We start from the raw sequence: 11727 nt of genomic DNA, 5'->3' as shown, positions 1-11727 counted from the left end.
CTTGGCCCCACAAAGTGCTGGGATTACAGGCATCAGCCACCATGCTTGGCCAACATCCATCTTTTTAAAACAAACAGTCATTTTATTTTAAGAAAAAAATTTGCCATATACAATTCTTTGTCACACAAAGTTATTTTTCTTTTAACTTTTCTTACCAAAAATATCTCTTTATATCTTTAACTTTCTTTAAGTATCTCTTATTTTCCTGGTTCCTTTTACTTTGTTTTATATATAACCTTTAAATGACCTTTGAATTAGAAATTATTTACCTTTTAATAAGAATACTTGTTTTTAGAAAAAGGTTTTCCTATACTCTTTTAAATTGGAAATTACTCAAATATTTAATTAATATTTATTTTTTAATATAATCTTAGATTCTATATTATATGGTAAGTTTATTTATAAGCATTTATTCCATTACATTTACCTGATTACTTAATTTATTTTTAATAGTTTACCTAGACTATTTAAGAAAACTGTGATAGTCATCATTTAAAGTTAACAACTTCTATGGCCTGTGAATGTCACGTTTATCTAAGTAAGAAATTTAAGGTTGAATATATGGGCATTTTACCAATAACATAGGATTTAGCTGTTTTCATTGAACCAGTGATATTAAATGTCTTATTTATTTATCAAAAATTATATAAGCAGGGTGGGTGCAGTGGCTCACGCCTGTAATCCCAGCACTTTGGGAGGCTGAGGCAGGTGAATCACCTGAGGTCAGGAGTTTGAGACCAGCCTGGCTGACATGGCAAAACGCTGTCTCTACTAAAACTACAAAAATTAGCAGGTGTGTTGGCATGTACCTGTAGTCCCAGCTACTCAGGAGGCTGAGGCAGGAAAATTGCTTGAACCAGGGAGATGGAGGTTGCAGTGAGCCAGGATCGCACCACTGCACTCCAGCCTGGGCAAGAGAGTGAGACTCCATCTCAAAAAAAAAAAAAAAAAAAAAAAAAAAATTACATAAGCAAAGAATCATTCTGTCTTTAGCTGGCTTTATAGTTTTCTAGCCCTTATGTCAAATTTTGATACAGTACAGTGTTTAACAGAGATAAGTATGAAACTGCTTAATAAGTGCAAATAAAAATGCTGACAATTCCGAATATTACTTTACCAATAATTTCAAAGCTTCAAGGTCATAGGCAGATTCAAAGATTTTCTGATTAGCAATTGGTTGAAAGAGTTATTATCTAAAGATCTGGAATCAATAGGAAGTAATGTCTGGGTTATAACAGGGGTTGTGGAGACCAAGGTTGAAGGCTGATGAAGACTCCTGGTAGCAGGCTTCAGAAGTAATAGATTGTAAATGTTTCTTGTCAGACTTACTCTGTTCTAGAGACCTCAGAAGAAACATCACACATCTACAACCATCTGATCTTTGACAAATCCAGCAAAAACAAGCAATGGGGAAAGGATGCCACATTTAATAAATGGTGTTGGGAAAACTGGCTAGCCATGTGCAGAAAGCAGAAACTGGACCCCTACCTGTCACCTTACACTAAAATTAACTCCAGATGGATCAAAGATTTAAACATAAAACCTAACACCATAAAAACACTAGAAGAAAACATAGGGAAAACCATCCAGGACACAGGCATAGGCAAGGACTTCATGACTAAAACACCAAAAGCAATGGCAATAAAAGCCAGGATAGATAAATGGGATCTAATTAAACTCCAAAGTTTCTGTACAGCAAAAGAAACCATCATTAGAGTGAACTGGCAACCAACAGAATAGGAAAAAATTTTCACAATCTACCCATCTGACAAAGGGCTGATATCCAGAATCTACAAAGAACTAAAACAGATATACAAGAAAAAAACAAACAACCCCATTCAAAAGTGGGCGAAGGATATGAATGGACACTTTTCAAAAGAGGACATATATGAGGCCAACAAACATATGAAAAAATGCTCATCATCACTGGTCATTAGAGAAATGCAAATCAAAACTACACTGAGATATCATCTCACGCCAGTTAGAATGGCGATCATTAAAAAATCTGGAGACAACAGATGCTGGAGAGGATGTGGAGAAATAGGAACACTTTTACACTGTTGGTGGGAGCATAAATTAGTTCAACCATTGTGGAAGACAGTGTGGCCATTTCTCAATGATCTAGAAATAGAAATTCCATTTGACCCAGCAATCCCACTATTGGGTATATACCCGAAGAACTATAAATTGGTCCACTATAAAGACACATGCACACGTATGTTCATTGCAGCCCTGTGTACAATAGTAAAGACGTGGAACCAACCCAAATGCCCATCAATGATAGACTGGACAAAGAAAATGTAGTACATATACACCATGGAATACTACGCAGCCATAAAAAACAATGAGTTCATGTCCTTTGTAGGGACTTGGATGAATCTGGAAACCATAATTCTCAGCAAACTGACCCAAGAACAGAAAGCCAAGCACCATATGTTCTCACTCATAGGTGGGTGTTGAACAAGGAGAACACGTGGACTCAGAGAGAGGAGCATCACACACAGGGGACAGTTGGCGGGGGTAAGGGAGAGACAATAGGGGTGGGGAGGGAGGGAGGGTGGGGAGGGATAACATGGGGAGAAATACCAGATATAGTATGCACCTAAAGTAAAATAATTAAAAAATAAAATAAAATAATTAAAAAAAAAAGAATCTGTTCTATCAGTCTTAAGGTCTGTGTTGATACCAATACTGGTCAGCTGGGTCTGAATTCCAAGAGGGAAAGGTATAATGAGGCCTGTCTGACTCCCACTTCCCATCATTGCCTGAGCTTGCTTTTCAGGTTAACTTTGGAATGCCCTTGGCTGAGAGGAGGGGTCCATTCAGATGGTTAGCAAGCTTAGAATTTTATTTTTGGTTCACATCCTTTACATTTGCATACGGATAATGGCACAACAATGTTTACTGCAGGATTATTTGTTAATATTTTAAAAATTGGCAACAATGCAAATGTCCATGGGCAGGGGAATAAATAAATTGACGTGTGTTTATGGGATAGAATACTTGACAGCAATAAAAATGAATGGACTAGATCTTGAAATAATGATGAAAGAGCAAGCAGCAGGCTGGGCATGGTGGCTCACAACTGTAATCCCAGAACTTTGGGAGGCTGGGGCAGGCGGATCATTTGAGATTAGGAGTTTGAGACTAGTCTGACCAACATGGTGAAATCCCATCTCTATTAAAAACAAAAAATTAGCCAGGTGTGGTGGCAGGCACCTGTAATCCCAGCTACTTTGGAGGCTAAGGCAGGAGAATTGCTTGAACCTGTGAGGGAGAGATTGCAGTGAGCCAATCTGTGCCACTGCACCCCAGCCTGGGTGACAGAGTGAGACTTCATCTCAAAAAAAAAAAAGAGCGAGCAGCAGAATGATAAGTAAGGTATGAGTCTATTTTAAAAACACAAAATGCAGCATATTGTTTATGGATACATGTAATTTGTAGTAAAAGTGTAAAAACACTTTTGTCATAATGATGACCTTAGGAAGGGAGAAGGGGAAAAGGCTGCCTGCCTGGACCATGCTGGAGACTTCACCTTCACCAATAATGTCAATTTATTTCTTTTTTTGAAATGTTAGAGGAATTTAATATATTATTTATTAGAGTCTCCTTTTCTGACCTTTATTTTTTTCCCCAGCTTTATTGAGGTATAATCGACAAATTAAAATTGTATATATTTGGCCAGGTGCAGTAGCTCACGCCTGTAATCCTAGCATTTTGGGAGGCCAAGGCACACAGATCACCTGAGGTCAGGAGTTTGAGACCAGCCTGGCCAACATGTTGAAACCCTGTCTCTACTAAAAGTACAAAAATTAGCCGGGCATGGTGGTGCACACCTGTAATCTCAGCTACTGGGGAGGCTGAGGCAGGAGAATCACTTCAACCTAGGAGGTGGAAGTTGCAGTGAGTTGGGAGATTGCACCACTGCACTCCAGCCTGGTGACAGAGTGAGACCCTTTATCAAAAAAAAAAAAAAAATGTGATATTTATAGTGTACAAGGTGATCTTTAAATATACGTACATGTTATGAAATGATTATACCACAATTACGTTAATTAACATATCCATGACCTCACATAGTTATCTTTGTGTGTGGTGAGAACATTCAGTATCTCCTCTCTTAGTAATTTTCAATAATGTAATACATTATTATTAACTATAGCGACCATACTATACAATAGATCTCCAGATATTCATCCTGCCTAACTGAAATTTTGTACTCTTTGAGCAACATCTCCCCAGGCCCCCACCCCCAGCCCCTGACAACCACCATTCTGTTCTCTGCTCCTGAATTTAATTTTTTTTAGATTCCACATATAAGCAAGATCATGCAGCATTTGTCTTTCTGTGCCTGTCTTATTTCATTTAGCATAATATCCTACAGATTCATTCATGCAGTTGAAAATGAATTTTCTAAACCCATAGCCAACATTATACTTAATGGGAAAAAGTTGAGAGTATTACCCATGAGAACTGGAATAAGACAAGGATGCACACTTTCACCACTTATATTCAACACAGTACTGGAAGTTCTAGGCAGAACAATGAGACAAGAGAAAGAAATAAAGGGCAGCCTTTATTTCTTTAAAGGAGATATTTACTTCTTTATTTCTCTTCACTTTAAATCAGTAAAGTGGAAGTCAGACTGTCACTGTTTGCTGATAATATGATTGTATACCTAGAAAAACCTAAAGACTCATCTAAAAAGCTCCTAGAACTGATTAACGAATTCATTAAAGTTTCAGGATACAAAATTGACGTAAACAAATTAGTAGCACTACTATACACCAACAGTGACCAAGCCAAGAATCAAATTAAGAACTCAACCCCTTTTACAATAGCTGCAAAACATTAAAATACTTAGGAATATACCTAACCAGGAGGCGAAAGACCTCTACAAGGAAAACTACAAAACACTGCTGAAAGAAATCATAGATGATGCAAATGAAAACATATCCCATACACATGGATGGGTTCTACAAATTCAATGCAAATCCCATCAAAATGCCACCATGATTCTTCACAGAAGTAGAAAAAACAATCCTAAAACTCATATGGAATAAAAAAAGAGCCCACATAGCCAAAACAAGACTAAGCAAAAAGAACAAAAAGGCATCACATTACCCAGCTTCAAACTATACTATCAGGCTATAGTCACCAAAACAGCACGGTACTGGTATAAAAACAGGCACACAGATCAATGAAACAAAATAAAGAACCCAGAAACAAAGCACCAAATACTTACAGCCAACTGATCTTCAACAAAGCAAATGAAAACATAAAGTGGAGAAAGGACATCCTACTCAACAAATGGTGCTGGGATAATTGGCAAGCTACATATAGAAGAATGAAACTGGATCCTTATCTTTCACCTTATACAAAGGTCAACTCAATATGGATCAAACACTTAAATATAAGACATGAAACCATTAAAATCCTAAAAGATAACATCAGAAAAACCCTTCTAGACATTGTCTTAGGCAAAGACTTCTTGACCAAGAACCCAAAAGCAAATGCAACAAAAACAAAGATAAACAGATAGGACTTAATTAAACTAAAAAGCTAATACTAATAATAATAATAATCAGCAGAGAAAAGAGAAAACCCACAGAGTGAGAGAAAATTTTTGCAAACTATGCCTCTGACAAAGGACTAATATGCAGAATCTACAAGGAAGTCAAATAAATCAGCAAGAACTGTCCAGAAGAAAGTGTATCCAAGTTAGAGCTCTAGATCAGGAACACAAAATGAACTCATGATTATTAGGAAGGCACACAGGAAAGGCAAGCCACATTGTGTGAGTGTAGATGAACCAAAAACAATTTAGAATCCCACTCTTCCTCAAATAGCAGATGTTGGAACTGTCAAATATCAAATATAGAGCATATACCAAATATAGAGCAATACCAAATATATAGAGCAAATATATATATATATGTATTTAATGGTTGCAGAAATAATGGATGCAATGATACAGATGAGTGCCTGACAAGATGCAACCAGAAACAAACAGGGAGACTTCAAAACAGGTCTTCTAGAAATAAAAAAAATTTATCTGTTGCATTTTTAAAAACCTCCAGAGGATGGTTGAACAGAAAATTAGATATAGATGAAGAGAGAATTAATAAACTGGAAGGCACGTCTACAGTTATCACCTAAAATGCAACACAAAGTGATAAAAAAAAATAAAATATGAAGGCTTTGATGAGACATATGAAGGATAGAATGAGAAAGTCTAACATATATCTATTTGAAGTCCCAAAAGTAAAGAATAACGAGCCTGAAGAAGAGGCAATATTTGAAAAGATAATGACTGAGATTGTCTCAGAACTTATGAAACAATATAAATATGAAAGCTAGAAAGCATAACAAATCCTAAAAATAATAAATTAAAAATAAATTCATGCTTTAAAGTATCATAGTAAAGCCATAGTACGCCAAAAATGAGAGAAGTTCTTAACAGTGGCCAGAGAAAAAGGACAGAGCATCTATAATGAAAAAACAATTGGATTTCAGGGAGACCTCAAACAATGGTACTCAGAAGACAGAGAAAAAACATCTCCAGAGAACCAAGAGAAAATAACTCTTAACCTAGAGTTGTATACTCATAAAACTATTTTTCAAAGAAAGGTATACAAAAAAGACATTTTTACTTTAGTAAAAACAAAACATTTGTCATCAAGAAACTTGTACTAAAATTTCTAAAGACTATACATGGAAGAAATATTTAAATCTAAATAATTATTAATACAATTATTGAATAAAATAATAATAAAGTATAATATATGGAACTAAAATATGGAACAAGAATAGTAGGTAAATCATAGTAGAAGTTTAAAGTATTTTTAAGGTTGTAGTACTATCATCAAAGAGTTAACATAGTAATGAATGTTAGAGATGATTAAGTTGAATGTGCATTTTGAATATTCATTGCAGCACTATTCACAGTAGCAAAGACATGGAATCATCCTAAATGCCCATCAACGATAGACTGGATTTAAAAAATGTGGTACATATATACCATGGAATATACACCATGGAATACCATGCACCCATAAAAAAGAATGATACCATGTCATTTGCAGAAACAAACACGGATGCAGCTGGAGGCCATTATCCTTAGCAAACCAATGCAGGAACAGAAAGCCAAATACTACATGTTCTCACTTATAAACGGGACCTAAGTGATGAAAACACATGGACACCAAGAGGAGGCAACAGATATTGGGGACTTCTTGAGGGTGAGGGGTGGGAGGAAGGAAAGGAGCAAAAAAAATAAATCAATAATCCTAATAAACATAAGAGAAGTATACATATCAATTAAAAAGACAGAGGCCCAGCACGGTGGCTCACACCTGTAATCCTAGCACTGTGGGAGCCTGAGGCAGGTGGATCACTTGAGCTTAAGAGTTCAAGATCAGCCTGTACAACACGGCAAAACCCTGTCTCTCCAAAAAAAAAAAAAAAAAAAAAATTATCCAGGAGGATCACTTGAGCCCAGGAGGCTGAGGTTGCAGTGGGCTGAGATCGTATCACTGTACTCCATTTCATTAAAATGTTGTGACCAAAGGCTTTCAGGAACCTAATCTTGTTATTTTCCCAAGGAACAAAGGTTAATTAATTAGTTCAGTGTTTGTCAGGACTTTATAAAACATAGCTACAGCGAATAATGAGAATCAACAGTAGTTCAATTTACCAGGAATAGTTAACAATTCTAAACTTATGTATTTGGGCAAAAATAGCTTCAAAACACATAAAGCAAAAATTTCTATAACTATAGGGAGAAATGGCAAATTCACATAATAGGAGGCATTTTTCTGAATGATTGATGGGTCAAGTCGACAAAAATTCAGGAATAATTCAGAAAATTTGAATAACACAGTCAACAAGCTTGAGGATAACTGGCAGATACAGACAGTACATATTTTCCTCAGGCAAACATGGTACTGGTACAATTCTTATCACATATTGGCCACAAAGCACGTCTCAGAGACTTTGAAGATTTATATTACACAGATCACATTCTCAACCAACTGGGTTAGAAGTCTGTATTTAAAAAGGTAAATAAAACTAGTCATATGTTTGGAAGTTTAAGAACACATTTGCAAGTAGCTCAAGAGTCAAACAAGAATCACAATGGAAATGTAAAGATAGAACTGAATGATAAGGAAATCACCACATATCAAAAGTTAAGACATAAGAGAAATGGTACTTAGGGAACATACAATCCCTTAAACGCTTATATTAGAAAGGAGGGCTAAAGTTAACACACTAAACGCCAGCTAAAAATTTTAGGAAAATAACATAAACTCAAAGAAGGTACAAGAAAACAGACAATAAAAGATAAGGGCAGAAAATAATAAACTAGAAAACTAAGTACAAAGAAGAGAAGTTCAACAAAGAAATGTATACTCTGATATGTGCTGGAATCACAATGGAGACATGAGACAAATGATGCTGGCACAACTGGGTATCCACACCACACACCAAAAAACGGATCCATACAGAGTGAGGACTTACATGTGAAAAACAAGACTTCAACGTTTGAGAAGATATAGTAGAATAGATCTCTGATGCTGAGCTACGGAAGAATTTCTTTTTTTTTTTTTTTGTGCTTATCACATTTTACTTACCAAATAAATATTGGAGAAATAAAAAATTAATATCATGTTTTCATATACAATCACCATTATAAAATGTAAGTGATTTGAAGGCAGCACAGTCCTGTAGGCAAAAGCCATGACTGAAAGTGCGACCCACCTGACTTTGAATGCAAGCGCTGACATTTATTCACTTATAAACTTGGAAGATTTCTTTATATATATATATAAAATTTTTATTTTTTGAGACAGAGTTTTGCTCTGTCGGCAGGTGCCAGGTGGAGTGCAGTGGCGCGATCTTGGCTCACTGCCCGCCTCGGCCTCCCAAAGTTCTGGGATTACAGGCGTAAGCCACCGTGCCCAGCCTATATATATTTTTTAATTGTACTTTAGGTTCTGGGGTACATGTGCAGATCATGCAGGATTGTTGCATAGGTACATACATGGCAATGTGGTTTGCTGCCTCCATCCCCCCATCCCCTATATCTGGCATTTCTCCCTCCCCAACCTCCCTACCCCTCACTGTCCCTCTCCTAGTCCCCCTCAACAGACCCTAGTGTGTGATGCTCCCCTCCCTGTGCCCATGTGCTCTCATTGTTCAACACTCGCCTACGAGTGAGAACATGTGGTGTTTGATTTTTTGTTCTTGTGTCAGTTTGCTGAGAATAATGGTTTCTAGATTCATCCATGTCCCTACAAAGGATACAAACTCATCGTTTTTTATGGCTGTGGGAAGAATTTCTTAAGACACAAAGAGCCCTAACTGAATAAGATGAATACATGTGAGTTCATGAAAATTAAGACTTCTGGTTATTCAAAAGCACCATAAAGAGATCAGGCCTGGGTGTGATGGCTCATGCCTGTACTTTGGGAGGCTGAGGCAGGAGGACTGCTTGAGTCCAGGAGACCAGCTTAGGTAACAAAATGAGACCCTGTCTCTCCAAAAAATAAAAAATTATCCAAGTGTGGTGGCATGCACCTGCAGTCCCAGCTTCTCAGGAGGCTGAAGTGGGAGGATGGTTTTAGCTTAGGAGGTTGAGGCTGCAGTGAGTCTTGATGGCACCACCTGTACTCCAGACTGAGCGACAGAGTGAGACCCTGTCAAAAAAAGGAAGAAGGAAATAAAGCGAGAAAGAGAGAGGGATGAAGGGAGGGAGAGAAGGAGAAGGGAAGGGAAGGAAGGAGGGAGGGAAGGAGGGAGGGAAGGAGGAAAGGAAGGAAGGAGGGAAGGAAGGAGGGAGGGAAGGAGGGAGGGAAGGAGGGAGGGAAAGAGGGAAGGAAGGAGGAAAGGAAGGAAGGAAGGGGGGAAGAAAGGAGGGAGGGAAGGAGGGAAGGGAGGGAAAGAAAAAGTACAGGCCACAAATTGTGAGCTATTCAAAAGATAATCACAATGCATATTATGAATAACATGCAGACTGCATTAAGAATTTCTACATATCGGCCGGGCGTAGTGGCTTACGCCTGTAATCCAAGCACTTTGGAGGCCAAGGCGGGCAGATCACCTGAGATCGGGAGTTCAAGACCTGCCTGACTAACATGGTGAAACCCTGTCTTTATAAAAAAAAAAAAAAAAGAATTTCTACATATCAGTAAGTAAAAAGCAAGCAACCCAATAGAGAAAAAAGAATAAAAGACACAAAGATTAACTTGTACACCCAATAAACGTGGGGACATATCCTAAACCTTATTAGAAATCAGGGAAATGCAAACTAGCAACACAATATCATTTTGTACCCAACTGGTTGGCAAAAAATTAAGGCTGACAGTAACAAGTTAGAGAGAAGGTGAATAAATGGAAGTCCACATACATTGCTGGTAGGAGTGCAAATCTGAGCAATCACATTAGAAAACTACTCAGCATTCTTTTATAAAGTTAGGCATATCTTAACATATCCTGTGACCTAGCAATCCTACTCCTAGAGAAACTGCACACACACTTAATATAGAGCTTAGGCATACATCCGTATGGATACAGGTATTAAGCAAAGAACAAAGGAATGAGAAACACATATGAGCCACCATATTCTCACCTGGAAAGTTCAGGAAATGCTTTGTCCTGCCAGGATGACTGGGGATTGTGAGCGAGGAAATGTATGGTAATAAAAGCTCTTTGAGGGCCGGGTGCAGTGGCTCATATCTATATAACTGCTAACACTTTGGGAGGTTTAGGTGGGAGGATCACTTGAGACCAAGAGTTCGAGACCAGCCTGGGCAACACAGCAAGACACTGTCTCTTCAAAAAAACATACTATGAAAAATTAGCCAGAACTAGTGGTACAGGCCTGTAGTTCCAGCTACTTGGGAGGCCAAGGCTGGAGGATCACTTGAGCCCAGGAGTTTGAGGCTGCAGTGAGCTATGATTGCACCACTGCATTACATCCTGGGCAACAGAGCAAGATCCTGTCTCCAAAAACAATAAAAAATAAAAATTAAAAATACAGCTCTTTGAGAAGTGTGATGTGGAACAAACTGAAGAATCAACTTCCACTTCTCTCACAGCCAAAAATTTTCTGTTCTTGTAGCAGAAGCCAACCCGCTCCCTCAACCCGCGACCCTGCACAGAGTTAAAGGTAAGGGAGGGTGGTGAAGCTGGCAGGACATCAGGGGAACCATGGGGGAATGAGGTAGGGGCTCCCTTTGGACCTCCCTTTTTTTTTTTTGAGATGGGGGATCTCACTCTGTCACCCAGGCTAGAGTGCAGTGGTGCAATCTCAGCTCACTGCAACCTCCATCTCACCTTCCTGAGTACCTGGGACTATAGGCGTGTGCCACCACACCTCGTTAAATTTTTGTATTTTTGGTAAAGACAGGGTCTCACCATGTTGCCCAGGCTGACCTCAAACTCCTGAGCTCAAGCAATTAGCCCACCTCAGCCTCCCAAAGTGCTGAGATGATAAGCATGAGCCACTGCGCCCGGCCAGGCTTCACTTTCTCACCAGCCTTCCTGCCATCCATCAGTCGTTCATCTACCCATCCAGTAAGGATCTGCTGAGTGTCTGCACCAGTGGCCTGAGTGTCCACCCTCCCGCTGCGGCTCCGTGGACTTACATCTTACCTCGACCTTGTCGTCACTTCTCTAGTCCTGGCATTTGGGCTGAAACCACAGCCAGTCGCAGTGGCTGGGGTG

The sequence above is a fragment of the Aotus nancymaae genome, unplaced genomic scaffold (assembly GCF_030222135.1).
Source record: "Aotus nancymaae isolate 86718 unplaced genomic scaffold, 86718_ANA_hifiasm-v0.15.2.pri h1tg000030l, whole genome shotgun sequence".
Taxonomy (NCBI): domain Eukaryota; kingdom Metazoa; phylum Chordata; class Mammalia; order Primates; family Aotidae; genus Aotus; species Aotus nancymaae.
The sequence above is the reverse complement of the archived record's forward strand: the minus strand, read 5'-3'. Positions refer to the sequence as shown.